The sequence below is a fragment of the Balaenoptera ricei genome, chromosome 4 (genome assembly GCF_028023285.1).
Source record: "Balaenoptera ricei isolate mBalRic1 chromosome 4, mBalRic1.hap2, whole genome shotgun sequence".
In the NCBI taxonomy this organism is placed as follows: Eukaryota; Metazoa; Chordata; class Mammalia; order Artiodactyla; family Balaenopteridae; genus Balaenoptera; species Balaenoptera ricei.
The window spans coordinates 148,224,548-148,251,638 of record NC_082642.1 but is presented as its reverse complement, the minus strand read 5'-3'; the positions used below and the strand labels follow the sequence as shown (position 1 = coordinate 148,251,638).

Sequence of the window (27,091 nt, the reverse complement as noted above, 5' to 3'; positions counted from 1 at the left end):
ATGGGTGGATCTCCCTGAAGCATTCAACGGAATCTTTAAGGAGCAGTGATGATGCCTGATTGGGATTTTGACAGACGAATAAAATGTCTTAGGAAGCCACCATGTGTGCGGAGGGAAAGGAACTTCTGAACAGAGGTCACGAGCAAAAGTGTAAAGATACTCAGTGTGTTCATCAGGGATGGGGCATCAAGGAGCCTGTTGTGGCCACAGCATGGGGACCAGCTACAGGATGGAGGCAGGGAGGGTTGTGAAGAATCTTAAAGCAAAGGTCAGAAGCTTTATCCTACAGATCTCAGATTTTCATCCTTTAATTCTGGGTACCCTCAGCATTCCCCTCCTAATTATGACTCACCATGAGTGGGAGTGGAGGTGGCATATCCCGTAGAGGCTTTTCTAGAGGGCACCACAGTCTTCTGGAGGGAGCTGGTTCCTTCAAAGTGTCAGTGCTGAAGGCGTCAGAACTTTTTAAAGCAATAAATGATCAGGCAGTTCTTTTAGATTCACTGGGACATAGAAACATAAGAAGTTGGGAGACAGGCAGGAAGGAGTTGAATGGTGCCAGCAGCTGCAGGGTATCAAGTTTTTCTCGACCTAAACTTATAGGTGGAAATGGATGCTATGAGCTGCCATTTGTGGATAGTACCTGTCATGCCTGGTAAGTAGATGTGAGATCATGGACCAGTCCATCATAGCTTTAGGGCCTATTTCATCAAACATCACTTACCTTGATATCTAGGATCCTACAAGATGATCAAAAGTTGTGGCATGCAAGATCCAGCCATTACCATTTCCAGGCAATCTAACCATCATGGTGTATGTGTTTTAACCGAAATAAAGTTGATTTACAATATTATATTAGTTTCAGGTAGATATAGTGTTATGCTTTGATGTATTATTACCCAGGACCATTTGTAGATTCGTTCCTTTATTCATCCAACACTACATTTATTAGATGCCGCTAGCTCTAGTTTGTGTGCATTCAAAGATAGATGCATCCCCACCCTGGAGTACCCTACACGGTAATCAGGGCAGTAGCCCATGGTCGCAGACGCAGAGTTCATATTGTCAGCAGGCCTCCCCAGCATGTGGATTCCATGCAGTTGCATTGGCATTGGTAATTAACGTTGTCATCCTTGCTTTTACCTGGGCCTGTGGAACTCTTATTCACCTGTAGCATCTTTTAGAATTTCTGTGGGTTCCCAAAGGATGGCATCAGATGTACCTGAGGCCGGTCACGGTTGGTCACAGCCACCAGGAGTGTCTGCCTTGTCCTTCTTCTCTTGCTGTGCCTCCGTCCGTCAGCCCCCCTGCTCTAAGAGCTGCTTGAAGGACTGTCTCGCTCAAATCTTTGTGATGAGAATAGATAAGTCCTTGCCAAGGGCCATGCTGCATGCAGAGATGCTGGATAACAGCTCTCTGACATCTGAGATTTTGTCACCTGGAAACTAAAGTGTCGGATCCCTGAGACTGGCCAAGCCTCATGACACAGCTCCTTCAAGGTCCACCCTAGGGACTTCCTGGTGGTCCAGTGGTTAAGACTTCGCCTTCCAATGCAGGGGGTGTGGATTCGATCCCTGGTCACGGAGCTAAGATCTCACATGCCTCATGGCCAAAAAACCAAAACATAAGAAAACCAGAAGCAATATTGTGACAAATTCAATAAAGACTTTAAAAATGGTCCACATCAAAAAAATAAATCTTTAAAAAAAAAAAGTCTACCCTAAATAATCCTCCCATACCGCATGATGTCCACCCCATGGTAGAGTACTAGGTTACTCTATCATGGTCCTCTGCTTATTATTGTATGTATGGGAATCTGAAATTATCTTGTTTATCGAGTAGTAATGATCTTTTATCGCACTCTTACAAGTATCAACTCACTGAATCCTGGCAACTGTGGTGGGTAGAGCTTGTCCCGGGATTCGAGGCCAGGCAGTCTGGCTCCAGAGTCCAGCTCCTAGCCACTACGTGTGTGTTTATTGTGTCTTTACCTACAAGAATATCAATTCTGTGGAGCTCATCTTTCTGGGTACCAAGAACATTGGTTCTTTGTAGGCTCTCGAGAGATGGTGAATGAATGAGTGAGTGGTCAGTTCATGGTCATGGAGATTTCTTGGAGGCAGTCAGGCCTGTGCTGATGAGTGAAGGAGTAGCCAGGCAAAGGTGGGTGCAAAGGAGGTTCAGGACATTCCTGGCAGCAGTCATGGATGGTGTGAGCTCAGGCATGAAGGGGTCATGTGCTCTGGGGTTGCTGGAGAGGGACCTGAGAGACCAGGCTGGAGAGGTACGTAGATGGGCATCTCCAAAGAGGATGTTTCTGTTACATGTACCTGTTGAATCCCCAGCAGAGTCTTTCTAAGTGTGAGCAGGAATCCAGCTTTGTCAGAACATGAGGGTACTTGTTAAAAACATACCATCGATTGCATCAGGGTCTGGGATGGGAGGGCTCAGCAGTCTGCATTCTAATGCTCTTGCCGGGTAATGCTTATGCACACAGATGCTTAGGAACCACTGGTCTGAGAAACAAGATAACTGCTAATAAACTCTTAACGTTATTTAGCTCTTTCAGCTTTTCTTCCTAACTGTCTCCCACTCCCTACACCCGGTCTGAGATGGAGCTGTAAAGTAATGTGTGTCTTTAGCACACTTTCCTTCTGGTAATCCTGTCTTAGTTAGCTCGAGCAGCTATAACAATAGCTTCATAGACTGGGTGGCTTAAACGACACACATTTATTTCTCACAATTCTGAAGACTGGGAAGTCCAAGATCAAGGCACGGGTGAGAGTCATCTTCCTGGCTTGTAGAGGGACATCTTCTGTTGTGTCCTCTGACAGCAGAGAGAGAGATTCTCTCATGTCTCTTCTTAGAAGGGCACTAATCCCATTCATGAGAACTCCACTCTTATGACCTAATCACCTCCCCAAAAGGCCCACCTCCAGATAACATCACCTTGGGGATTAGGGCTTCAACATAATGAATTTTGGGGGGACACAACATTCAGTCCATAACAATTCTTCTTTGTGTGTTTATCTTCTCTTGTCTTTGGGACTTCTGCTTGTACACTGTATTAGTGTACTAGGGCTGTCTTAACAAATCACCACCAACTTGGTGGCTTATAACAGAATTTCATTCTCTCATATTTCTGGAGTCCAGAAGTCCAAAATCTAGGTGTTGGCAGAGTCATGCTTCTTCTGAAGGCTCTAGGAACGAATCCTTCCTTGCCTCTTCTTGGCTTCTGGTGGCTTCCGGCAGTCTCTAGCATTCCTCGACTTGTAGCTGCACCAACCAATTTCTGCCTCTGTCTTCACATGACCTTATTCTCTGTGTGTCTCCTCTTCTTTTAATGCCACCAGTCGTTGGCTTTAGGGCTCATTCTAATCCAGTGTGACCTCATCTTAACTTCATTACATCTACGAAGACCCTACCCTGTTTCCAAATAAGATCACTTTATGGAGTTACGTGGACAGAACCAGGTGGAGGTGAATTTTCAGGGACACCATTTAACTAACTACATAGAAATTTGAGTTCTGAAGGCAATGCTATGTTGTTGAGAAAAGATTTGAGAAGAATAGATTTGGCTAAAACCACCGTCACCAATAACAGTAACAACAACAAAACAAATCAGGTGGTCACTTCAATTCTAAATTGGTGCAACATTTTGGACAATCTTGCATTCTTTGCTGAGAACCTATGTTGAATTCATTTATCTTCAGAGGCTTCAAGTTGACTTGCATACAGGATGCTGGAAAATTCTTTCACAAATATCCCTTAATAAGCCTTCTTGAAATAGTTGTGTTTCACACTCAATTCCTTGAGATTTTTGGAGCGTCCAGAGGGGGTGTCGGGAAAGTGGGAGGCTCTGGCCCCTGGGTCTGTCCATAGGCAGAGTGGCTGATCTCACTGGCCTGGACCATGCTTTTGGCCCCAAGGAGTTTTTTTCCTGTCAAAGCCTGTTTTCTGTACTATGATGTATTATTATGTGACAAAGTCAAGTGTATGCTTCTAATCCAGTCTAATCCATTTACCACTTTTTCAGGGAGCTCACACTTTCCTGATAGATATTTTTCTTAAAGTCACCCTTTTAAAAATTGCATAGTAGTTTTTCATGAGGATGTAGCAGACTTGTTTCTTCTGGTTCAACATTTAGTTTTCCACTTTTTGATTTTCTTAGTTGTGGGGCTTATGTATAAATCTTTGCATCTTTTATTATAACTCTAGATTAAAAATTCGAGATACAGATTTACTGGATCCAAGGGTGTGAACTTTAAATGCGTCTAACGTATTTTACTGCTGAATTCGTGTCCAGAAGGAGTATTTTAAGTGCTGTCATATCAGTGTCTAAATGTGCTCATCTTAGCAGTTCCCTTGCAAGTACTGATGAGGTTTATCTGTTCACGAAGGGTCAAGTTCTTGGGGAAGGTGGCATTTTGCTCGAGGTGGGTCTTCTTTACTTTAAATACATGTTTAAAATGGCCCATCACTATACAAAATGTGTCACCACCCTGTTTTTATCACTTTGTTGTTTAATGATGATGCATCGCTTGCTTACTGGTACCAGTGAATCTTTTCGTTATTTTACATTGCTTCCAAGAAATAAATTTCTCATGCATTCATGGGCACATGCAATAATGATCCCAAGAATAATTCCCCATGCCTGAGTGCCATCCAGGTAAGGGGTGCATTCGTGAATGATCTCCCTGAATTCTCATCGTAGAGAGGAGGAAGGGGAGGCCAGAGGTGTTTAGTGACGTGCCCAAGGCCTTGGACGTGGCCAGCGCTGAGCTGGTTGCAGGGTGGGAGTTCCTGGCTGGGAAGCTGTGGGGGTATCAGCCGTGTCTGGGGGAGACCGAGGGAGGGGCGCAGAGAGCGCTTTGCTTGCACCTTCGGCTGTGACTCAGTGGAGGGACGGGTGGCCTGGGACACAGCTGGGCTTCAAAGCCACCTGAGTGTGTAACACTGACCCCCCTTTCTTTTGTTTGGCTGCAGGAGAAGAAGGGCCAGTGCTAAGAGGCCTCGCCACACAGCTCGCTCTGAAGGGCTGCTCTTTGAGACCGAGTACCGTGCGGAGTCCTGAGCCGTCGGTGCTGGCCGGCTGCCTTTCTTCCCTGGCGGTGTGCGCGTTCTCCATGTTTCCAGGGGAGCTCCCACGACAAGGTCGGTCTTGGTTTCCTTTTCGTTTGGAGTGACCTCTCTAACTCCCCGTGTTTAAAGCTGGACTGAGTTCATTGCTCGCCTTTCTGCTGAGAGCTGCCGTGGAGAGGGCCTGAAGGGCTGCAGAAATCTCTCTTTCATCCAGAGTCACGAGGTCTCCCTTGTCAGGGCTGCCGCGGTGCTTCCGTCCAGAGCTGCTGGGGTGGGTGAGGGGGACACCCCTGGATGTTCTTAAATCCATGTTGGTAGCAGGTGCGTCGACCCTATAACTCAAGACGGCAGCTGTGTGGTCCATGCGTGGATTCTGTGACGCCTTTTCCAGACTTGGCCCCTCGGCTCTTGTCTTGCCCTTCCGCCATCTGTCCCCAGACAGTAGCCAGGGGACACCTTTTAGGTCAGACACACTGCTCAGAACCTTCCTGTGGTTTTCAGACACCCTCCCCGCCCGTCAGCATCAAAACCAAAGTGTGTACAGTGGTTTCAGGGTCCGGCAGGAGCTACCCCCTCCCCTCCACCTTTCTCCCCTTGCTTCCTCCACTCTGGCTGTGGCTCAGATGTACCAGGCAGACCCCTGCCTCAAAGCCCCCGTCCTGGCTGTTCTCTCTGCCTGGAGCCCTTTTCCCCTGGTAACCACGTGGGGTGCCCGCCACACCTTCCGGTGTGGGTTCCATCGTGTCTCCTTTTCAGTGAGACTGTCATCCCAGGTCAGCCTGTTGAAAACCACCATGAGTGTATCCTCTGCCTCCCTGACTGTGTAGTTAGAATGCGGCTGAGAGAGTTTGCAGTGTCTGTGGTGCCCATGGGGACTGTAGGTGTGACCGGTCTCCGAAGGTTCTGGAATGCATGCTCCTGTTCTCTGCCTTCCTGATGGCAGGAGAATATCTTGCCTATTACGGCAGAATCCCTATTAGAGACCATGTGTTTCATTCCTGTGACTTGTGGCGATTCAGCTCCAGATCAGGGTCTTTGCTTGGGTCATATTTAATGTTACTTCACCTCACTTCAGAGGCCACTACCAGGTGACCCAAAAATAGTCTCCCAAGTTCTGATAGTGTCGGAAGATCCCTGTGGTTCCAGCTGTGAGACCCTCTCAGGCTAAGTCTGCTTGTAGAATTTAACTGCCTCATTAGTGAGGGATGGTAGTGAGATGCGCATTAAATAAATCCCTGAGTTTATCTTGGCTTAATGGAAAATATCCAGGCCTCGCAGAACAACAGAAGGTTAGTACTACTTGGTTCAGATAGAATGAGAACATCTCTTTATGAATCCCAGGGGCAGGCTGATAGCTATGAAAGTCCTTACTGCTCTAAGCAGCTGTTTTCAGTGGGTCTGATCAGGTTCCAAGGTGAAGCAGAGGGTGCATTTAGACTCTTTACTCTTTCCCAGTGTTTTAGTTGCATTTACTCATTTCCGATTTTGGTTTGTATCTGTTGATTGTTTACTGTGTGTGAAGCAGCAGAGTTGGCGCTGGGGCTCCTGGGGACGATCACTATCCAGGAGTTTATAATTTGCCGGAGAAGATAGACGTGATGATCAATAATTATAACATAAGCCTTAATCCGTGTCAGAGTGTAAGCACAGTGGGGCAGAGGCCCTGAGCAGGGACTAAAGATCACTTTGTGGGATGCACAGCCCTTGAGGTGGATCCTGCAGGGTGAGTAGAAGGTGAGCAAGTGTTGGGGGGTGAGGGTGCGGGGAGGGCGTGCAGGGCTTGGGGAGCAGCACCAGGGCAGCAGGGAGTGGAGGAGGAGGAGGACTTGTCCTGTGGGGCTGGTGGGTAGGGTTTGTGAGGGCCTGTGTGGAAGGGAGAAGGGAAAGTTCAGTGGGAGTTGTGTTGGGGAGGCCTTTTTAAAGGTAGCACTAAGGAGTTTGAATTGTACCAGCAGAAAAGAAAAACCCACGGAGAGTCATTCAGGCGGGGAGAATGACACCTACCATCCGTCTTTTAGAGAAGTCCCTCGGGTACCGTTGGGAAGGCCGGTTGGCTGGTGGAGGTCTGGATGGAGGCCTGTTAGGAGCTAGGTGAGAGATGAGCTTTACTTGGGTGGTAGCCGAGAGCCAGACACGGAAGAGATGGGTGGAAGAGACGATGTGAAGAAACCATCCTATTGGGTCATGGCCAGAAACAGAGGCCAATATTCTCTCCAAATCACTCAGGAGCTTAAAGGACCAAATTCCCTTCCTTAGGCAGTAAAATGCAGTCACAGGGTCCTTGAAAGGAAAGCAGTATCAAGAAAATGGAGGAGATGCTGAGAATGTTAAACCCAGAAGAGGCAGTGGCAGTCCCATAATCGCACCATGTGATGGAGGAGGGAAGAGTCTTGGTACCAAGAAAAGCAACCCGGGAGCAGGCAAGGTGGTGCATTTTAGTTGCTTTGGTTTCTAGCATCGGTAATTGATCAACCCACGTCCTTGATTCCTGGATTAGAAAACGGAGGGAGAGAAGGGGCACATGCTTCCAGTTTTTACACATGGGTGTGTGGACTTTGAGAGGATATCTTCAGTGGCTATGCTTACAGAAGGTAATTTGTTCACTAACTCAACGGGTTTGCTTAATGGTGACTTAGTTTTCATCTCTGGGAGGAACATGTGCTTCGGTGACTGCCACGAATATTATTCCTGATGTTGTTAATAAGATAATCAGTACTGGAATATTACTATAAATTCTTGCTAACTTTGCTAAAAATTCCCAGCCTTGTGTTAAGCACATTATAAAGGTATCTTAGATGGAACGGGATTCTCTTTCTTTGGGGGCTGAAGGGTAAGAAGACCTTGTAAAACTGAGGCTCTCCCATGTGTTTTGTATCAAGTGCTAATGTCATGTGAGTTAGTTTTACAGGTGGAGGGAGTCGCTCATTGCTGGAAGAATCACAGAGACCATTCCCCATCTCTCAGGGGCTACACCTTTTCTCATGGCTTCCTGCCTTCATGGACCTGTCTGACCAGCTGACCATGTAGGGCTTTCTCCGGGCCACTTGCAGGAAGGGTCCTCAGAGAAGTTGACTCTTTCAAGTCAGGGCTTGCTTTCTCCTCTCGTGGGCGGTGCATGTCCGCCTGCACATTCCGGGACTCTCTTAGTTTGGTTGATAGATTTGTTTGGACGTGACCTTTCCCAGTTCCTCTTCCCTGGGTTTTTGCCTGCTGAGGAAATGAGCCTCAGATTCCATCCATCTGCACCGGTGGCAACAGAAGAGAGAATTTCTCTTTTCTGTGGTCCAGGTCCAACTGCGCAGACACCTGTCGTTCAGAGGCTCATATTGTTCTGGTTGGTATCCCTTCCTGCTGCAGAGACTTTTTATATCCTAGTTCTGGAAGTCATCAAGTTGGACAAGAGGCAAGGAGGAGGCGGGGGAGGGTCCTCGGCTGACCTGGGATGATTTTATTGATTGCGCTCCAGACTCATAGGAAGAGAGCTGTTTCCCCCACCTCCATCCATCTATAATTGGTCCTGTTAGGAAATGTTTCCCGTTTGTGGTTGATTCATTCTGAGAGCTTCTCATGTCTTTTGGGATTCTTCACTGTTAGATTTGAGAAGAAAGAGGACAACTTCTCTTTTAAGTCTGATGCAAACCATCTGAGCCAAACGTGTACATATGCGGTAGATTTATGTTTTTCTTATGGACATTCAACTGCTCCCCTGGCTGTTAAGGAAATCCATATGAGGAAGGGAGCCTGTACGTTGGCATTCTCAGATTGTGTGTCCTAATGTTACAAAGCAAATGAATCCTGACCATTTTTGAGGCTTGTCAGAGTTTTTTGTCTGCGGCTCTGGAATTTTCTCTCTTGTGCTTTCAGAGTGGCCAAGCCTATGGGCTCCTGGGAGCTTTGCTCTGGAGAGATTGCTGATGTGGGATGAAGTGCAGGGGTGAGGAACCAAATCATAACTCTTCCTTTAGGCCTTTGCCATCTGCCCAATGTCTTGTTTGCAGTCCTCATGAACTTGGAAGAATGCTCCCTGAGCACCACTCCCATTCATCCACCAGGGTCATTGTGCGGATTTCCAGATGTTGAACTTGGGCAGGTGACGTAACCCCAGCTGGTGTTGCAGGGGGACCAGCCAAGTCACGCTCATGACTTTGGGATTCAGTGTCCATCTCATTTAGAGGCAGGAACCCTGTGGAGGGAGATGATGCCTTGTTTGTCTGTTTGCATGTTCTTTGCCTGCACCTTCCCTGAAACTGAGGTCTGGACCTGGTGTCAAGTATAAGCACACGTGATGAGGGGACTAGCCAGCTCTAGACGGTACATTTCATCTGCTTATTTTGAAGAAGCAGGATAATAATCCATTTTATAATATCCCTTTCTCAGGGGCACAAAGACAGGGACTTGATGCAAGGGAGAATCATGTAGTCTACAATGAGAAGTGCAGATGAGTGACACAAATTAGTGTATGAGGGGAGATCTTCCCATCTAGACACAGGACTATCTGAGGAAGGAATATTATTATATTGATTATCATCTTCTTTCTTGAAAAGAGCAGATGAAATATATTTTCTAATGCCGCCCAATTCTGCATTCCATACATACGTATTGATACCCAGGAGCTGGCAAACCATAGGCTGCAGGCCAAATCTGACCTGTCACCTGTTTTTGTAAATGAAATTTATTGGAACATGGCCACGCCCATTTGTTTATTTCAGCGGCTGCTTTTGCGCTTTATGTGGCAGAGTTGACGGAATGAATGGGCCCCAAAGCTTGAAAGATTTCCTCCCTGGTTTCTTATAGAAACTTTGCTAATGTTTGTTCTTTATCCACCCTTATCTAGACAGAGAAATTTAGGATGTCCCCCTTTATTTAAAATCTCTAGTTTTTAATATTTGCGGCTTTTAATTATTTTAAATTTAACCCACAGCTCCTCCTTGTTCCTCTTCTCTTAGCTCTTGGATTATTTCAGGAGTTTCATTTTCGGTGGGATGCTGTTTCCCTCTTGAGGATATTTGGAATTATGTGCTGGGGGCAAGCTTTTAACATTGGGAGCCAGCACTGATATTGCCGGGGCAGGGAGAGGTTCGACTGAAGGACAGCTCCATCTAAGTGTCCAGGGCACAGTCATTTTGTGAGCTACTTACCTGGTTTTTGTTTTTGTCCCTGGTTTAAAGTTTTTCAGGGGATCTTTGTAACATCTCCCAGTGATGAGATGACCTTCATGTTTTACACTCCTGCTGCTTTCATGCTTTTGTGTAAGTTACCATCGGGAGACACAGGAGACCATCGGGTAACTTATCTGCCTGCCAGTGACAGGGGGAACTCACTATGACTGCTGTCTCTGTCTCTGTTTCTCTTTTTCTCTCTGTCTCTCTTACGTACACACATTCACGGCTGCAACCTCAGTGCTGCCTTCTGTCTCCCCTAAAGACTCTGCTTCAGTCAATTTCCAGGATAGGATGTTCCCCTCATTTCTTTGACTTGTGTAGTGCTGGAGGAAACTTGGATCTCCTATTTCTCTCATAGGAATCATCAGCCTTTGTAAATCCTGCTTTTAAAAAAAAATCTTCTTAGCTCTTCACCCCCCCACTAGTTGGCCCTCTTTGCTTCTGGGACCAGGCTTATAGCTTTCAGCCAAAGGACGCTAGCTGGGCTCCCCGACTGAAGAGGGAGGCCTGGTGGGGGATAGATGTTTCCTAGGGCCCAGAGACAGCAGCAAGGTTCCCAGAGAGATGGAGAAGAGGGGCAGGGGTGTGATTGCAGGAAGGAGGGGGTTAGCAGTGTCCCAAGGGCCTTGGCGCTCAGGGTGGGGTGTGATGGTGGCCCATGGGTGGAGGACCAGTGTGCTCGGATCTGAGTAGCACGAAGTCAGTGCAGAGTGACAGTGGACCGTGGAACCTCTGTCATTCTAGAGAGATGTGGAGCAGGAGCTGGAGTGGAGGTTGCCTGTGAGAGGCAACCCGATTCTGAGACTTCCAGAGAGACCTAAGAAAGGAGAAAGTCTGAGTTTCTGCCATTTGCAAGGAGGGTGACGGACATGGGTGGGTGGAGTAGCTATGTGTTTGAGACATCCTTAGGGCCACCACCCTGGTGAAGCCTAGGAGATGTTTGAGTAACACACACAATGGGGTTTCCATGGCCTGAGGCAGTGGTGCCGGAACTTTAGAACCTTAGCGTGCATCAGAATCACCCGGAAGCCTTGTTAAACACAAGCTCGCCCCGCCCCTAGGGTTTCTGATTCTGTAGGTTTCCAGTGGGGCCTCAAAAATTTGCATTTTTAACAAGTTCCCAGGAGCTGCTGCTGCTGTGGTTCTGGGGACCACACCTGGAGAGCCACTGGCCTAAGTGTAGAAGAGACAGACGGTGAAATCCATTAGTGTCCGCAAAATGGAACTAAACTAAGATATGATTATAAGACGGAAAATAAAGCTGATTGTATCTTAAGAGCAGTCAGTAACTTGGTCCCCATCGGGTGGATCACTGTGTCAGAATTTCTAAGTTCTAGGAAGGGTTAAGCTAGTTTAGCCAAAATGCGATTGAGCAAGAACATGCTAGTAGAGACTTTCATTAAAATCTAATTCCTCTGCATTTGGGGAATTTATTCACTATAAACAGGAAGAGCGTTTCAAAACTGAGTTTTGGCTCTTTGTAATTTTGAATCCTTTTAGCTGACTCAGTAAAGAGAGTCCCTCATTTGAACTTTTCTTTATAAAAGAAGATAATTCAAGGGCTTCGGTGGTTCCCTTCCTTCACTGTCTGGGTTTGTCTTCTCAATATCAGGATGACCATTTGATGTCAGTGGGCCTGAATTTTCAATTGACAGACTCTCATTTCTTCTTTTTTTATTTTTGATTATAACAGATACTTGATATAAGATTTGTACACAAATGTAAAAATAACTAAAATATAAACAAAAACGCTAAACAGTCAGACACATAATAAACAGTGTAGCTGTATGCTTCAAAAATATCCTGAGGGCTTCCCTGGTGGTGCAGTGGTTGAGAATCTGCCTGCCAATGCAGGGGACACGGGTTCGAGCCCTGGTCTGGGAAGATCCCACATGCCGCGGAGCAACTAGGCCCGTGAGCCGCAACTACTGAGCCTGTGCGTCTGGAGCTTGTGCTCCGCAACAAGAGAGGCCACGATAGTGAGAGGCCCACGCACCGCGATGAAGAGTGGCCCCCGCTTGCTGCAATTAGAGAAAGCCCTTGCACAGAAATGAAGACCCAACACAGCCAAAAATAAAAATGAATAAATAAATAAATAATAAAAATAAAGGAATTCCTTAAAAAAAAAAATCCTGAATATGCTGGATTGATCTGGAATAAACTCTAGGTCTTTTTTTTTTTTTTTTTCCTGAGCTGAAGATTATTTATTGGGAATTCAGAAAAATTGCATCCTTCACATGACCCACAGTTACATGTCCTTTGTACTTCAATTAGGTTCACCGTGCTGCAAGTTTTCTGTATAATCTTGGAAATGCACCTAATACACATTTTGGCTAAGTACCAAATGTTAAAATCAGTTTTCAGTAGAAGCAAATACTGCAGCTGAATATCACCGTTAAAATATGAAATCTGGGGACTTCCCTGGTGGTCCAGTGATAAAGAATCCGCCTTCCAATGCAGGGGACGCGGGTTCGATCCCAGGTCGGGGAACTAAAATCCCACATGCCACCGGGCAGCTAAGCCTGCGCGCCGCAACTACAGAGCCCACGCACCTTGGAGCCCGTGTGCCACAACTAGAGAGAGAGAACGCCCATGCCACAACTAGAGAGAAGCCCGTGTGCTCCAACGAAGAGCCCACGTGCCGCAACTAACACCGGGCACAGCCAAAAATTAAAATAAATAAATAAATAAAATGTTAAAAGAAGAAAAGCCTTTGCTTTAAAAAAAAATATGAAATCTAAGCCTCAAGATTACATAAAAGATTTATCAAAAATTTTTAAATTAACAGTTACTAAAAATTATAATTATTTTGTTAAAGTTTGGCATACTGTAAGATAGTAATTATTTAGTGCTCTCATCTGCTCAGTTAGCACTACTAAAATGATCCTCACTTTCAGTGGAAACTCTAGGTCTTTAAAAGAACTGATGTCTGTGCCCTAAGTTAGGATTTACTTTCTATAAGGGGAAGATACATCAAAACTGCCAGGAGCCTTTTCAATGCGAAAGTGCAGCTTTCAGATCTCTTAATTCCTTCTCTGTTCACATTAGGTGGATCTGTCACTCATCGAGTCCTTATAAATCCTTATGAGAATTAATTTGAGTCAAGTGACTCACCTGAGAAGGACGGTATTGAAAACCTTGACCTTGGACTTGGAGCCTGCTTCCTGGTGGCTCGAGCCATTGACTTTCAGTTTTACCCCGGGTATCCGTTTGGTCCTGCCTCAGCACCAGTGGTAGCAACAGGGCTTGGGGCTGAATAACACTCTGGGTCCTTCCGAGCTGTATTTATTTACACATTGTTGGGATATTGGCCAAGGCTCTTGGTCTTCTGCATGTGTGGGTCTCACCATCTGTGAACCCCATTGATGGTGTGTAAATTAATAAAGAGCTCTGTGAGTCCACTTTTGGGGTGCCAAGAAGAATCATAATAAATAATATGAAACAGCTCCAGGGATTTTAGCATCTTTACAATTTTGGCTTCACACACTTAGGGATTTGGAGTCGTTTTTTTTTTTTACAAAACTGGCTTGAAAATCATGCATCGGGCTTCTTTTGTGTGATTGGCAGCATTTCAGAAACCACGAAGATCCTTGCTTCTCAGAATTGTTTCGTGCGAACCCTGTCTGTGTGGGTCAAAACTCTGCTCCATATAAGGCCTTCCTTTACTGGGAATCCCTCTCTCCATCCCAGGGATGTCGGTGGCGGGTGACCGTGAACATGTACTCTGTGGAAGAGGGCCAAGTAGGAAAAAGAATGGCGTGGCCAGTAGTTTCAGTGTTATTGGGGTGGCTGGTATGTTTTAATAGAATTATCTGCAGGACTTGATAAACCTGTCTGATGGCCCAGGCTTCGTGAGAGACTGTGCACTATTTGGGGGAATTTGTTGATTTTAAGGTGAAAGGTAGACAAGGGAGGGGCAGGGCGGTACATACCACTGTGACTTTCACAAGTCTGCCCTGTTGAGGTTTATCCAAACCTTTAGATTTCTCAATCTTAGGCCTTCACCGTCTGTGACTCACAGGTTCTGTGAGTGCAGTACTCAGTCTAGAAGCTGAGAAAGGTGTTTCTTTGGGCTTGGGGACACCCGCATGGTCTCATCCTTCTACGTCCCCATACTTGGTAATATACGATTCTTCCAGAATAAAAGCTGCACTTTCTTTTATCTTAGATTCATAAAGTTTGGGACCTAGGCGCTCAATAAAAAGTTATTGGAACCACCACAACAATAACAACAACAATTATAATAGTAGACAACCCTGTAAGGGTGCTTGCTATATGGCAGGCACTGTTCTGAACCCTTGACACGTATTAACTTATTGAAATACTCATGAGAATCTTGTGTGGCAGGATCCTAATCCTATCATTATCTCCGTTTTCCAGATGGAAACTGCCACAGAAAACTTAAGTAACCTGCCCGAAGTTATTTGGGTAGTAAATGGTGGTATATGCACCCAGGGAGATGCTACCGGGATTTGATTCCTCCATCATCCAGTTCTTTGTTCTTAATCATTGCGCTGCAGACCCAGTACTAAAGTTCTCCCAAATCTAATAGATTATAGAGATGCCTGGATTTTGTCTTGGAAACTGCTCAAGAATGCCAATATCAGAGGCTATAAAATTTTCTTGAAAGATTGTGTAAGTCTTAAGCCAGGGAGCTCAATTTGTGTTACCTGACACTTTGAGCTGGGCTAGGGGCGGAGAATGAACTACATAAATAACTGCTAAGGTGCTGATCTCCAGGGGGGCTTGCATGTCTGGGTACCTTTGAGAAGAGTTTAGGATGACAGTTTCTTAGACTGCTTCTTGTGTGTTGAATTCCATTGGAGCCAGTTCTCTAGACTTTTAGAGCCAAACTGGTTGAAGTTCATTCAGGTTAAGTCTTGGGAGGAGGTGAGTTTTGTGGGTGAGAAATTCTGCTGGTTTTGCTTTTCTTTTTTTTTTTTTTAAAGACTTATTTATTTATTTATTTATTTATTTTTGGCTGTGTTGAGTCTTTCGTTTCTGTGCGAGGGCTTTCTCTAGTTGCGGCGAGCGGGGGCCATTCTTCATCGCAGTGCACCGGCCTCTCACTGTCGAGTCCTCTCTTGTTGTGGAGCACAGGCTCCAGACGCGCAGGCTCAGTAGTTGTGGCTCACGGGCTTAGTTGCTCCGCGGCATGTGGGATCCTCCCAGACCAGGGCTCGAACCCGTGTCCCCTGCACTGGCAGGCAGATTCTCAACCACTGCGCCACCAGGGAAGCCCGGTTTTGCTTTTCTTAATCATCTTTAATTGTCCCTCTGTTTTGTGTGTGTGTGTGTGTGTGTGTGTGTGTGTGAGAGAGAGAGAGTGTGTGTTGGGGACAGTGGGCTAGGGACGGGGTATTAGTTAGTGGCACAGCAAAGCCAGGAGTTCAGTAGGGAACTGGTCCATGGTGAGATTAGGCTGAGGAAGTTAACTTTCTTGGACTCCTTGAAGAGAGTGTAAACTCGGTGGGAATGCCCCCTTGCTGGCTGCCACTCCCAGAACTGGGGTGATGTGTTCTCCGCATTGTATCTGCAAGTTTTGAGGCTTAAAGCAAAGTATTAGAATCTAGGAGGAAAAGGGAACTGCTTAGATGGGCAAAGCCCTGCAAAACTAGCTATAAATGTGATAAATGGCTTTTCTTTTTAACCTATGTAGTTGTAGACTCACAAGAAGTTGAAAAATAATACAGAGTGGTCCTATGTACCCATCACCCAGAGGTGACATCTTGCTTAACTATAGTGCATTATCAAAACCAGGAAATTGGTATTGGCACAATACAATTAACAAAACTACAGATCATACTGGCATTTCACCAGTTTTTACGTGTACTTGTTTTTTGTTGTTATTGTTGTTGGGAGTTAGTGTATATAATTTGATCAGTGTTTCTTTTTTTTTGTTTTGTTTTCACTTTGATATGTTTTATTTAACCTAATACAACCAAAGTATCAATATTATTTTTTTTTTTTTTTTTTTAATTTTTTTAATTTATTTATTTATTCATGGCTGTGTTGGGTCTTCGTTTCTGTGCGAGGGCTTTCTCTAGTTGCGGCAAGCGGGGGCCACTCTTCATCGCGGTGCGTGGGCCGATCACTATCGCGGCCTCTCTTGTTGCGGAGCACAGGCTCCAGACGCGCAGGCTCAGCAATTGTGGCTCACGGGCCCAGCCGCTCCGCGGCATGTGGGATCCTCCCAGACCAGGGCTCGAACCCATGTCCCCTGCATTGGCAGGCAGATTCTCAACCACTGCGCCACCAGGGAAGCCCAGTATCAATATTATTATTTCAACATGTAAGCAATATAGAAATTATTAATGAGGTATTTTACCGTCTTTTTTTTTTGTACTGAATCTTTGATGATTTTATTTATCTTTTTATTTATTTATTATTTTTAAAACATCTTTATTGGAGTATAATTGCTTTACAATGGTGTGTTAGTTTCTGCTTTATAACAAAGTGAATCAGCTATACACATACATATGTCCCCATATCTCTTCCCTCTTGCGTCTCCCTCCCTCATGATCAGTGTTTCTTGATATGCAGGAGAACCTCTGACTAAGGCTGTAATAAATATTTTGCAGACACATGATTTTTAGTTTAACACTGTTTGCCTAAATGTTGAATGGAATGTGAATTCCAGCAGCCGAATTATGGAATAAAAACCAAGCCATTTGGTCATTTATATTTATGGTCTTGAACTCTTTGGGGGATATTATCTTCATTTTTGTTGCCTTACAGAGGGAGGATATTTTCTAGAGATAAAGGGTAATTCAAGGTCGTTGTGTCATATTAGAACTCTTGGAGGGAATGGTAAACAGATGTTGTTATCCCTGGAAGAGGAGAGGTAGACTTTGATTAATCAGATAAAAGGTACAGACTGATGGGATGCAAAGATCATGGATGCAATTTCATGATAACTGTTAGAGTGGATTTACTTTCCAAATGACAGCCCTGGATGAGGTTGGGCTAACTGTCGGCTGCCTGGCTGAATGTGATTAATTGCTTCTGCCTCCGCGATCCCATCACGCTTTGTTGAGACTTCCAATTAGCCTCTGTCACTACCTGCCCTGGATCTGAGCTGTTTGTCGGGGGGCCTGTCTTCTCAGCTAGGCTAGGAATTCTTTGAGGGTAGGGACTGTCTAATACACGTTTTGACGTTTCTCTTCCTTCCAGGATCAAGCTTAGAGCACAAGGGCTCTCTGTTCTTCTGCCTCTAGCCATTTCCAGACTGTTCCTTATTCTAGCCTCACTTCTTTACATATTTAACCAGGCATCTGTTTGCACGTTATGTATATTTGAAACCCATAAGGCTTAATCCTTGATAGATTATTGTGTCACTTGGGACCATCATGAGTCAGGCTGGCTTTGATTCTATTGGAACAGCATTAAAATGGCTTGAGAGCCTGGTTGATTTTCTTCTTCAAAAAAGCAGTGGAAAGTTCTTGTTTGTTTTTTTCCCTATAGTATAAAGATTTTTGAAAAAGTATATTCATCTTGTATACTTAACTGTTAACACCTGGGAAAATTATTTAAAATTCTTCTGACTCACGGCTGCCTTTTGGGGTTGGTCTTTTCAGGGAGGTTGCAGTGGTCTGTGATTGTGACTTCTTCAAGGCTGTGGTGCCTTGTCTTCCTTGAGACCTAAGGAGAGTAAGGTTTTCAATCACCTTCTCCAATAGGGTAGTAACAGGGAGGTGAAATAATGTGTCTTGGGGATCATTTGGTTATAATGAAATGGAAAGAAGTTCTCAAATAAACTCATATAAACATGGTGTTACTGAAGAGATATGAGAATATGCCGTGGGTAGTCAAGGAAGGTAGTAGAAAAATCAGAAAGGGATGCCAGTCTCACATTTTTCAGAGGCCCGTGTAGTCTGTAGTTTTTGCTTTTCTCTATGAGGCCCTGCTGTTCTCTTGCCTCTACTAGTAGACTGGCTTCCTTGCTTGATCTGGTTTCTCAGGTTTACTGCTCCAAATGACTTTGACTTGGTACAATGTTGCTCTAGTCCAGTACTACACAGGCTTTCCTTTAACGTCTTGGTCTCCCAGTGTCTCAATTCCAAATTTTTAAGTGAGAGTCTGTTTGGCCTATAAGGAGTCATGTATCCATCTCTGGTCTACCCAGCTGTTGCTGGGACGCAGGGGTCATACGTGCTTCGGGTGGTCCCAGGCAGGTCCAGGCAGGCTCTCTAGAAGGCGGAGTTGGTGGGAGACAATGATTGGCATGGCCGCCATATCCCAATCAAGGAACAATTCACCATTGTTCCTGTTTGGCTCTCGGTTACGTTAAGAAAGTAGGGCCCATTCCTTTTTGGCCTTGTCTCAGCCTCCTGCTTTTTCCAGTTGGAATTTCAGGTCTAGACAGTAGACTGAGGAAAAGGTACAGAAGTGCTAGTTTGCCTGTAGGTAATGAAGAGTTGGTTACTAACACTAATTAAAACCAGGGGTGGTTGGATACTTGACCAGTCAATATTTAATTTAAGAAATATTTTAATTCATGCCTTTGAATGAAATGAATGCATTTGAATTTCTTTCTATATGCACTTGTTTACTTTTTGAGTTCTTAAGTTAGACCTAAAAAAAATTCATACTGATTGTTCAGAGATTCCAGTTTTATTGCCAAGAACTTCTGTTGTGTGTTGAAGTCTTTGGATGACAAGGGTACAGTGACAGAATGGCAAGAAGAAGAAGAAGGGTGGGTAAAGACCTGAAGGTCTCATTTCCCCACGAACTAGCTGTGTCACCTTGGTAACTTAGTTCCTTGAAGCTCAGTTTCTTTATCTGTAAAATGGGGTAAGAAAAGCATCCATCTTATAATGTTGTTCAGAGGATTTAATCAGACAACATATTGAAAAATATATTATTTAACATATCATCTCATTGAATTTTATTTCATCAAATTTTATGTCATATTTACACTGAATTACATTGAATTTTGTATCATCAAATATATTATTATATTATTTGAAAGGAACTTTTTAGGCACTCAGGATATATGAGTGAAATTCGCTAAGATCTTGCCCTCCTGGAGCTTATATTTTAGTATATGCTGTCACTCCTCTAATTTATAAATCAAAAAAGAGTGGTTTCCTTACCTTTTTTCCAATTCTATAAAAAGTTAGAATTTTCTAATTCTTATAAAAGTAAGACCATGTAGCAGGCAGGTAGACTTATTTGTCTTTTGAGAACCAGGGTATGTGAATGTATATGTATGCAAGAACATGATCAAGAGCCATTAAAAATCCATGAAATGTCCACATGCTTTGAAAAAGGTCTCTTTTTCAAGGAAAAAGTTAAATGAGCTTTATTTGAGTTAAGGGAATAAATAAAATTTGTGAGAGACATTTATGAGCAGATATCTAGTCTTTGATGACCCAGGGAAAGACATTCCTATTTGTGCAGGGAGTAACTCACTTTGCTTTTATGAAATTAAAGTTAAACATCTTAATGGGTTTTAATAATCCTAAATGTCATATTGAATTTAAGTTTGGACAATTTCAGATAACACCTCTTTTTAATTGCTATGGTTTACTCATCTCTTGGGCTTTAGCATATTCTCAAGACATAAAATCCTACATTTTTTAAACTTTCATGTTTTGCAACCTTTGTTATGAGAAATAGAAACTTTTGGAGGCAGGCTGATTTAGATGGAAGGAAATATTTTCTTCCCCCCAGTGGATCCAAACAAGTCATTCTGCCTGCCAAAGGAAGCAATTTCCTTTCTTTGCCTTGGGATTGGAAGCAATAATGTATTGGATACAATGATTTAATCTAGTTGACCTAAACTTTAATTTATTCTTTGTTTAGCATTTATAGATTGTTATATAGCCTAAAGCCACTGCAGTTTGAAATGGTACAAAGAATTTAAGGATATGGTGGTTGAAATTTTACAGACAGAACTTATCTAAGCCAGTATAAAAAATAATTTCATCGCTTTATAGACGAGTCGTATATGTGGGCGTATCAATGTCATGTCTAAAATGTTAAAGATCTATGATAATAAAAGTTAGTACTTTTTATCACACGTAGTTAGTATTAACGAGGAAAGCAACCAATTCCATCTTGTGGGATTAACTTTGGCTTTGCTAGTTCTTTGTAGTTTCTGGCAGAGTGTCTTTAATTGTTGGAGAAGAGACAGAGCTTGGTGACAAGAGATGCCAATGTTTACATTTCTTTTTTCTTCATCAGTGACACAGGGCAAGTGATCAGCTCCATATTTTCATGTCACACTAAATAATTTCCCCAAGTGGTCAAGGCCCTGGTTATTGTAACTGGCATAATTTTTCTCCTTCACTGAGGGAACACCAAGTTATCTTCAGACCCGGCAACAATGCATGTTGCTTTGAGGATGCCTCAGCAAGCATTTAGCGATGATGACACTTCCACCACTTACCCATGTGTCTGGCCACGTGCTTAGGTTTTTGGATGTAAGGGACAATAGAAAAGATGTGGGCTCCTTCCCAGGGCTACGTTTGTTTTCGTTTTTTAGTGGATTAAAATTATGTGGTGGTTTATTTAAAAGAATCTGCACACTTCTGCCTGTAACGTAAACCATTACCCTTGTGTGGGAAGGCGGCCAGGTCTCCCTCAGGCCCACCTCCTCCATAGTTACTCATTCAGAAGGACAGCATAAAAAGTAAGATTGTTTCAAAAATTTCTAGGCCTTCTTGAAAACAGGTGCTTCCTTTGTGAGTTCAAATTAGTGAATGTATGCTGTCATTTCAACCCAATTTTAACCCTGGTTCTAAAGAACAAAGACATTTTCTTTGCCCTGAAGATTGACATTTGCTTGCAAAGATTGGGCACTTCCTGTGACCCTAGGTCCAATTCTGCCTCATTGTTGGGGGGGGGGGGATGTGTGTTGTGGAAGGGAAGGCGGGACATTGTTGCCTGGTCTTCCACTGCAGTGGGAGGGGCTCAGAGTCTGTGCATATCTGCACAGAGGCAAGCTGTAGCTTGCTTAGATATTTATCAGGAACTTTCTGGTGCATTTACTCCATAAGTTAGCAGTGAAAAAGACTGCTGTCCCTTTGTTCCCAGTCAATTGTCAGTGTTGAAACCTGTTGCCTCTGCCCCTTCTGATCTGCCTCTCCCGTCCTTTTTTCTACATTTCTTTCACTTTCCCTGCCAGAAAGCAGCCCCGGCATCTTCACATTCTGACTTCTGGAGTGGAATGAAAGAGTTTCTTTCTGTAGAGAGAGATTTTGTTTTATACAGAGCTGCCTTTGATGGGTAAGACTTCCCTCAAAAGATTTAGAACGTGAAGTGTTGGCATCCAGCCATGGAGGACAGTCATAAATTGTAATTTGAACGAGGTTTCATCAGGTCTTGGTCCTGTCGTCTCATTGCTGGCAGGAGATGTTGGACATTCTGTGAAACCAAGAGCTTCTTTGGTCAATGTGATTGTAATACTTTAGAGACATCGTGTTGAGATCTATAGTATGAGTTTAAGGTATTCAGGCAGTTAACATGATGTTCTGAAGAGTAGGAATGATGATTCCAAACTGATGCTAAGGATTGCTTTTAATTTATACATAGCTATAGCTTTACAAGTGGCAAGATGTCTTGCCAGCCTTTCCTTGTCTAAATTTTGACAAAGAGAATAGGTGATATGATTTCTGGTTCATTTTAGAGAAAATGAGAATGAACTTTCTGGGCAATTTTTAAATTTCTGGTTGAAAAAAAAGGCAACCTGAAGCAAATCTGATGAAATGTAATATGCTTATTTCAGGTGGCAGGTATAAAGATGTTTATATATTGATCTCTACTTTTCTTATTTTTTTCAAAAGAAAGAAAAAAAGTGGGAGGTAAAGGGAAGAGAGAAAGGAAGCAAAAAAGCAAATGAAAGCATGGACCCTTAACAATGCTTTAAAAAATTATTTTTATTTTTTATTGAAGTATGGTTGATGTACAATGTTACATAAGTTACAGGTGTACACTATACTGATTCACAATTTTTAAAGTTTATACTCCATTTACAATTATTGTAAAATGTTGGCTATATTTCCTGTGTTGTACAGTACATCCTTGTAGCTTATTTTATACATAATAGTTTGTACCTCCTAATTCCCTACCCTTATATTGCCTCTCACCCCCTTCCCTCTCCCCACTGGTAACCACGTGTTCTATCTGTGTGTCTGTTTCTTTTTCGTTATATTTGCTAGTTTGTATTTTTTTAGATTCCACATATAAGTGATATCATATAGTATTTGTCTTTGTCTGATTTATTTTACTTACCATAACACCCTGCAAGTCCACCCATGTTGTTGCAAATGGCAAGATTTTATTCTTTTTTAGGGCTGAGTAATATTCCATTGTATATATGTACCACATCTTCTTAGTCCATTTATTTCTTGATGGACACTTAGGTTGCTTCCATATCTTGGCTACTGTAAGTAATGCTGCTCTGAACATTGGGGTGCATGTATCTTTTTGAATTAGTGTTTTTGTTTTTTTCAGGCATATACCCAGGAATGGAATTGCTGGGTCAGGTGGTAGTTTTATTTTTAGTTTTTTGAGAAACCTCCATACTGTTTTCTATGGTGGTTGCACCACTTTACATTCCCATCAACAGTGTATGAGGATTTCCCTTTTCTCCACGTCCTCTTAATAGTGCTTTCTGGTGCAAAAAGACCTGTGTAACTCCCATTTACCAGTGCAACAAAAAGAATAAGGTACCTAGTAATAAACCTACCTAAGGAGACAAAAAACCTGTATGCAGAAAACTATAAGACACTGCTGAAAGAAATTAAAGATGATACAAACAGATGGAGAGGTATACCATGTTCTTGGATTGGAAGAATCAACATTGTGAAAATGACTATACTACCCAAGGCAATCTACAGATTCAATGCAATCCCTATCAAACTACCAATGGCATTTTTCACAGAACTAGATCAAAAAAGTTCACAATTTGTATGGAAACACAAAAGACCCCGAATAGCCAAAGCAATCTTGAGAAAGAAAAGCAGCAGGAGGAATCAGGATCCCAGACTTCAGACTATACTACAGGGCTACAGTAATCAAGACAGTATGGTACTGGCACAACAACAGAAATATAGATCAATGGAACAGGATAGAAAGCCCAGACATAAGCCCACACACATATGATCACCTTATTTTTGATAAAGGAGGCAAGAATATACAATGGAGAAAAGATAGCCTCTTCAATAAGTGGTGCTGGGAAACCCGGACAGCTACATGTAAAAGAATGAAATTAGAGCACTCCCTAACACCATACACAAAAATAAACTCAAAATGGATTAAAGACCTAAATGGAAGGCCAGACACTATCAAACTATTAGAGGAAAACATAGGCAGAACACTCTATGACATACATCACAGCAGGATCCTTTTTGACCCACCTCCTAGAGAAATGGAAATAAAAACAAAAATGAACAAATGAGACCTAATGAAACTTAAAAACTTTTGCACAGCAAAGGAAACCATAAATAAGACGAAAAGACAACCCTCAGAATAGGAAAAAATATTTGCAAATGAAGCAACTGACAAAGGATTAATCTCCAAAATTTACAAGCAGCTCATGCAGCTCAATATCAAAAAAACAAACAACCCAATCCAAAAATGGGCAGAAGACCTAAATAGACATTTCTCCAAAGAAGATATACAGATTGCCAACAAACACATGAAATGATGCTCAACATCACTAATCATTAGAGAAATGCAAATCAAAACTTCAATGAGGTATCACCTCACACCAGTCAGAATGGCCATCATCAAAAAATCTACAAGCAATAAATGCTGGAGAGGGTGTGGAGAAAAGGGAGCCCTCTTGCCCTGTTGGTGGGAATGTAAATTGATACAGCCACTATGGAGAACAGTATGGAGTTTCCTTAAAAAACTGAAAGTAGAACTACCATATGACCCAGCAATCCCACTACTGGGCATATACCCTGAGAAAACCATAATTCAAAAAGAGTCATGTACCACAATGTTCATTGCAGCTCTATTTACAGTAGTCAGGACATGGAAGCAACCTAAGTGTCCATCGACAGATGAATGGATAAAGAAGATGTGGCACATATATACAATGGAATATTACTCAGCCATAAAAAGAAACGAAATTGAGTTATTTGTAGTGAGGTGGATGGACCTAGAGTCTGTCATACAGAGTGAAGTAAGTCAGAAAGAGAAAAATAAATACCGTGTGCTAACACATATATACAGAATCTTAAAAAAAAATGGTTCTGAAGAACCTAGGGACAGGACAGGAAAAAAGATGCAGACATAGAGAATGGAGTTGAGGGCACGGGGAGGGGGAAAGATAAGCTGGGACGAAGTGAGAGAGTGGCATGGACTTATATATACTACAAAATGTAAAATAGATAGCTAGTGGGAAGCAGCCGCATAGCACAGGGAGATCAGCTTAGTGCTTTGTGACCACCTAGAGGGGTGGGATAGGGAGGGTGGGAGGGAGAAGCAAGAGGGAGGAGATATGGGGACATATGTATATGTATAGCTGATTCACTTTGTTATGCAGCAGAAACTAACACACCATTGTAAAGCAATTATACTCCAATAAAGATGTTAAAAAAAAAAAAAAAAAGACCTGTGTAAGAACTTGGTCCTGTCTCTGTGGCTTTGGTCAAGCCAACTTCCCTACCTCAGTTTTTGTCATATTAAACTGACATTTATAAAAGAGCATGATAGTCCTTTTTTAAGAGATAATATCTCTTCAGAGCCAAACACACTGCTTAGTGCATAAAAGATACCTCAGCAGTCTTAGTTTCCATTCATTACCTTTTCGATGTAGCATCACAGATCTTTAGCTGAATTGAACGTAGACTCTTATGTGCCTTGTCTTCATATTGGTCTTGCTAAAATGTTGTTCCCTTAGGTGAAGTGGACAGAAGAGGTTACTTTTCCCCCCTTAGCTTAATCAGACTTATTGAGGACCAACTCTGAAGCAGATACAGTGGAAATGAGATGAACCGAATCTCTGCTTCCATGGAGCTGACATTCCAGGGGGAGACAGTAGAAAACAAGTTTCAGGTGGCGAAAGTGAGATGAAAGAGGATAGGCACTGAGGGATGGGGGTATCTATTTTAGACGGGGGAGGCGGGGCTGGGAGTACTTCTCAGAGGAGGTGTCATCTTGAGATCTGTACAGACGGAGGGAACAAGCCTTGTAGAAATCTTGGGAAAGAACATTCAGGCAGAGGGAATTGGGCATGGGTTGAAGAACTATAAGAGCTTGTGTAGAAAGGCAGAAAGAATAGGGAGTGAGGCCACAGCCCAAATCACCTGCAGGAGCTTCTTGCTTGGGTTTTATTTGCATGAGATAGGAAGCAACATACTTGAACCCCAAAACTGGCCGCTCTCCTCCTCTAAAGAGACTTTGTTAGACGTGTTTTGCAGAGAAGATGGAAAATAATAGTGTATCTGTTACTTTGATTACAATTCCCATCATATAATAATTAACTGCTAGCTGTAATTATAGGACCTCCTCTAATTTAGTTTAGCACCTTGGGGACCTCTATTAGCCTGTATCCCAATCAATTTCGCAGCCGTTAAGGGGGAAAATGCATATTGCTGATGAATTTTAAATCTAGCGGGGAGAATAATCCATCTATTTGTACTCGGCTAGACTGTCTTAATTTCTTTCAGTTTATAAGGCTCCCCCAACTCTGCCCAGGCCCTCTTTTCTGGCTTGCTGATGTAGTCATGTGGCGTGTTGTTTTCCTAATTAGGACATCCTTTCATAGAAAGCTGTTAATTAATTCCACGCGTCCTGCATCCTTTTGGTAACCTCTTTTGGTAACCTCTCAAATGCAGATAACAAAATTTTTCAGCTGACAGCCAAAGGAACATGTGTCCCCTCCCCAAGATAGATGTCTTAGTCAATATTTATTCTCATGTCTAGCACCTTTTGCTACCCTCTTATCCTCTAGGTAAGTTCATTTATGTGGAGAAATGTAATCACATCTGTTTTCTCAGTTGGGTTGGACAATAAGTTCTCCTGTCCTAGAAAATACAGCGAAGGTTCTCCTCTTTGTCTCTTTGGCATATGGGGTGACTTGCTGTGTTTAGATAACCCCGGCCTGTCTGCTGCTCTTGTGAAAGCCCTTCTTACTGTCACATCACCTCAGAGGCGCTCTCCCCAGCGGGTGGCTTCGCTTTGGAGGTGAGCGGTGATCTGTGTTGGGCTATTTGTTACTTCACTAGAAACAGCCCCTTGAGAAGCAGGGCTGTCTCCAGACAGCTCAGTCTTATTAGTTTTGAAATAAGGTCTGTAGCTTGTTGGTATGCACTGGGATCGCTCCACACCGTAGAAGAAACCAAGACTTACCAGCAAGGACCTGGAGGGAATGGTTGCCCAATGCTGGCTGCAGGGTCATCAACTCATGAATCAACTCATGTGTTCTGACTAGCCCGTGTGTGTGTGTGTGTGTGTGTGTGTGTGTGTGTGGTGTGTAAAAATGAGTAGAATTATTTTTTATAGTTGTTTTGGGTTCACAGCAAAACTGAGCAGAAAGCACAGAGAGTTCCCGCACACCTCTTGCCCCTCCCCCCTGCCCCGACCCCCAGCCTCTCATCTTCAAACCACCCCCCCTGCCCCCTCCCACACAGTGGGTCAGTTGTTAGACTCTGTGAACCTGTATCAACACGTCATTATCACCCAGAGTCCATAGTTCCATTAGGGTTCACTCTTTGTGTTGTGCATTCTGTGAGTTTTTGACAAATGCATAATGATCTGTATCCAGCATTATAGTATCCTATAGAAGAGTTTCACTGCCCTGAAAATCATCTGTGCTCCACCTGATTATCCCTCCCTCTTCCCTAATCCCTGGCAACCACTGATCTTTTTATTATCTCTGCAGTTTTGCC

At 43.3% G+C, this 27,091-nt stretch overlaps 1 protein-coding gene and 1 long non-coding RNA gene across 2 annotated transcripts in view; both read left to right on the top strand.

The window, feature by feature from the left end:
* LOC132364940 (uncharacterized) overlaps window positions 1-5,026 on the top strand; it is a 124,631-nt gene extending 119,605 nt beyond the window's left edge. Inside the window, exon 3 of the long non-coding RNA XR_009502963.1 lies at window positions 4,987-5,026. This is a non-coding gene — a long non-coding RNA (uncharacterized LOC132364940). The remainder of the gene's footprint in view (window positions 1-4,986) is intronic.
* Window positions 5,027-5,086: 60 nt separating this feature from the next.
* Window positions 5,087-27,091, top strand: part of TIAM1 (TIAM Rac1 associated GEF 1) — a 269,436-nt gene continuing 247,431 nt past the window's right edge. The window contains exon 1 of the mRNA XM_059921431.1: window positions 5,087-5,154. The gene's annotated coding sequence lies outside the window, so the exon portion shown is untranslated. The remainder of the gene's footprint in view (window positions 5,155-27,091) is intronic.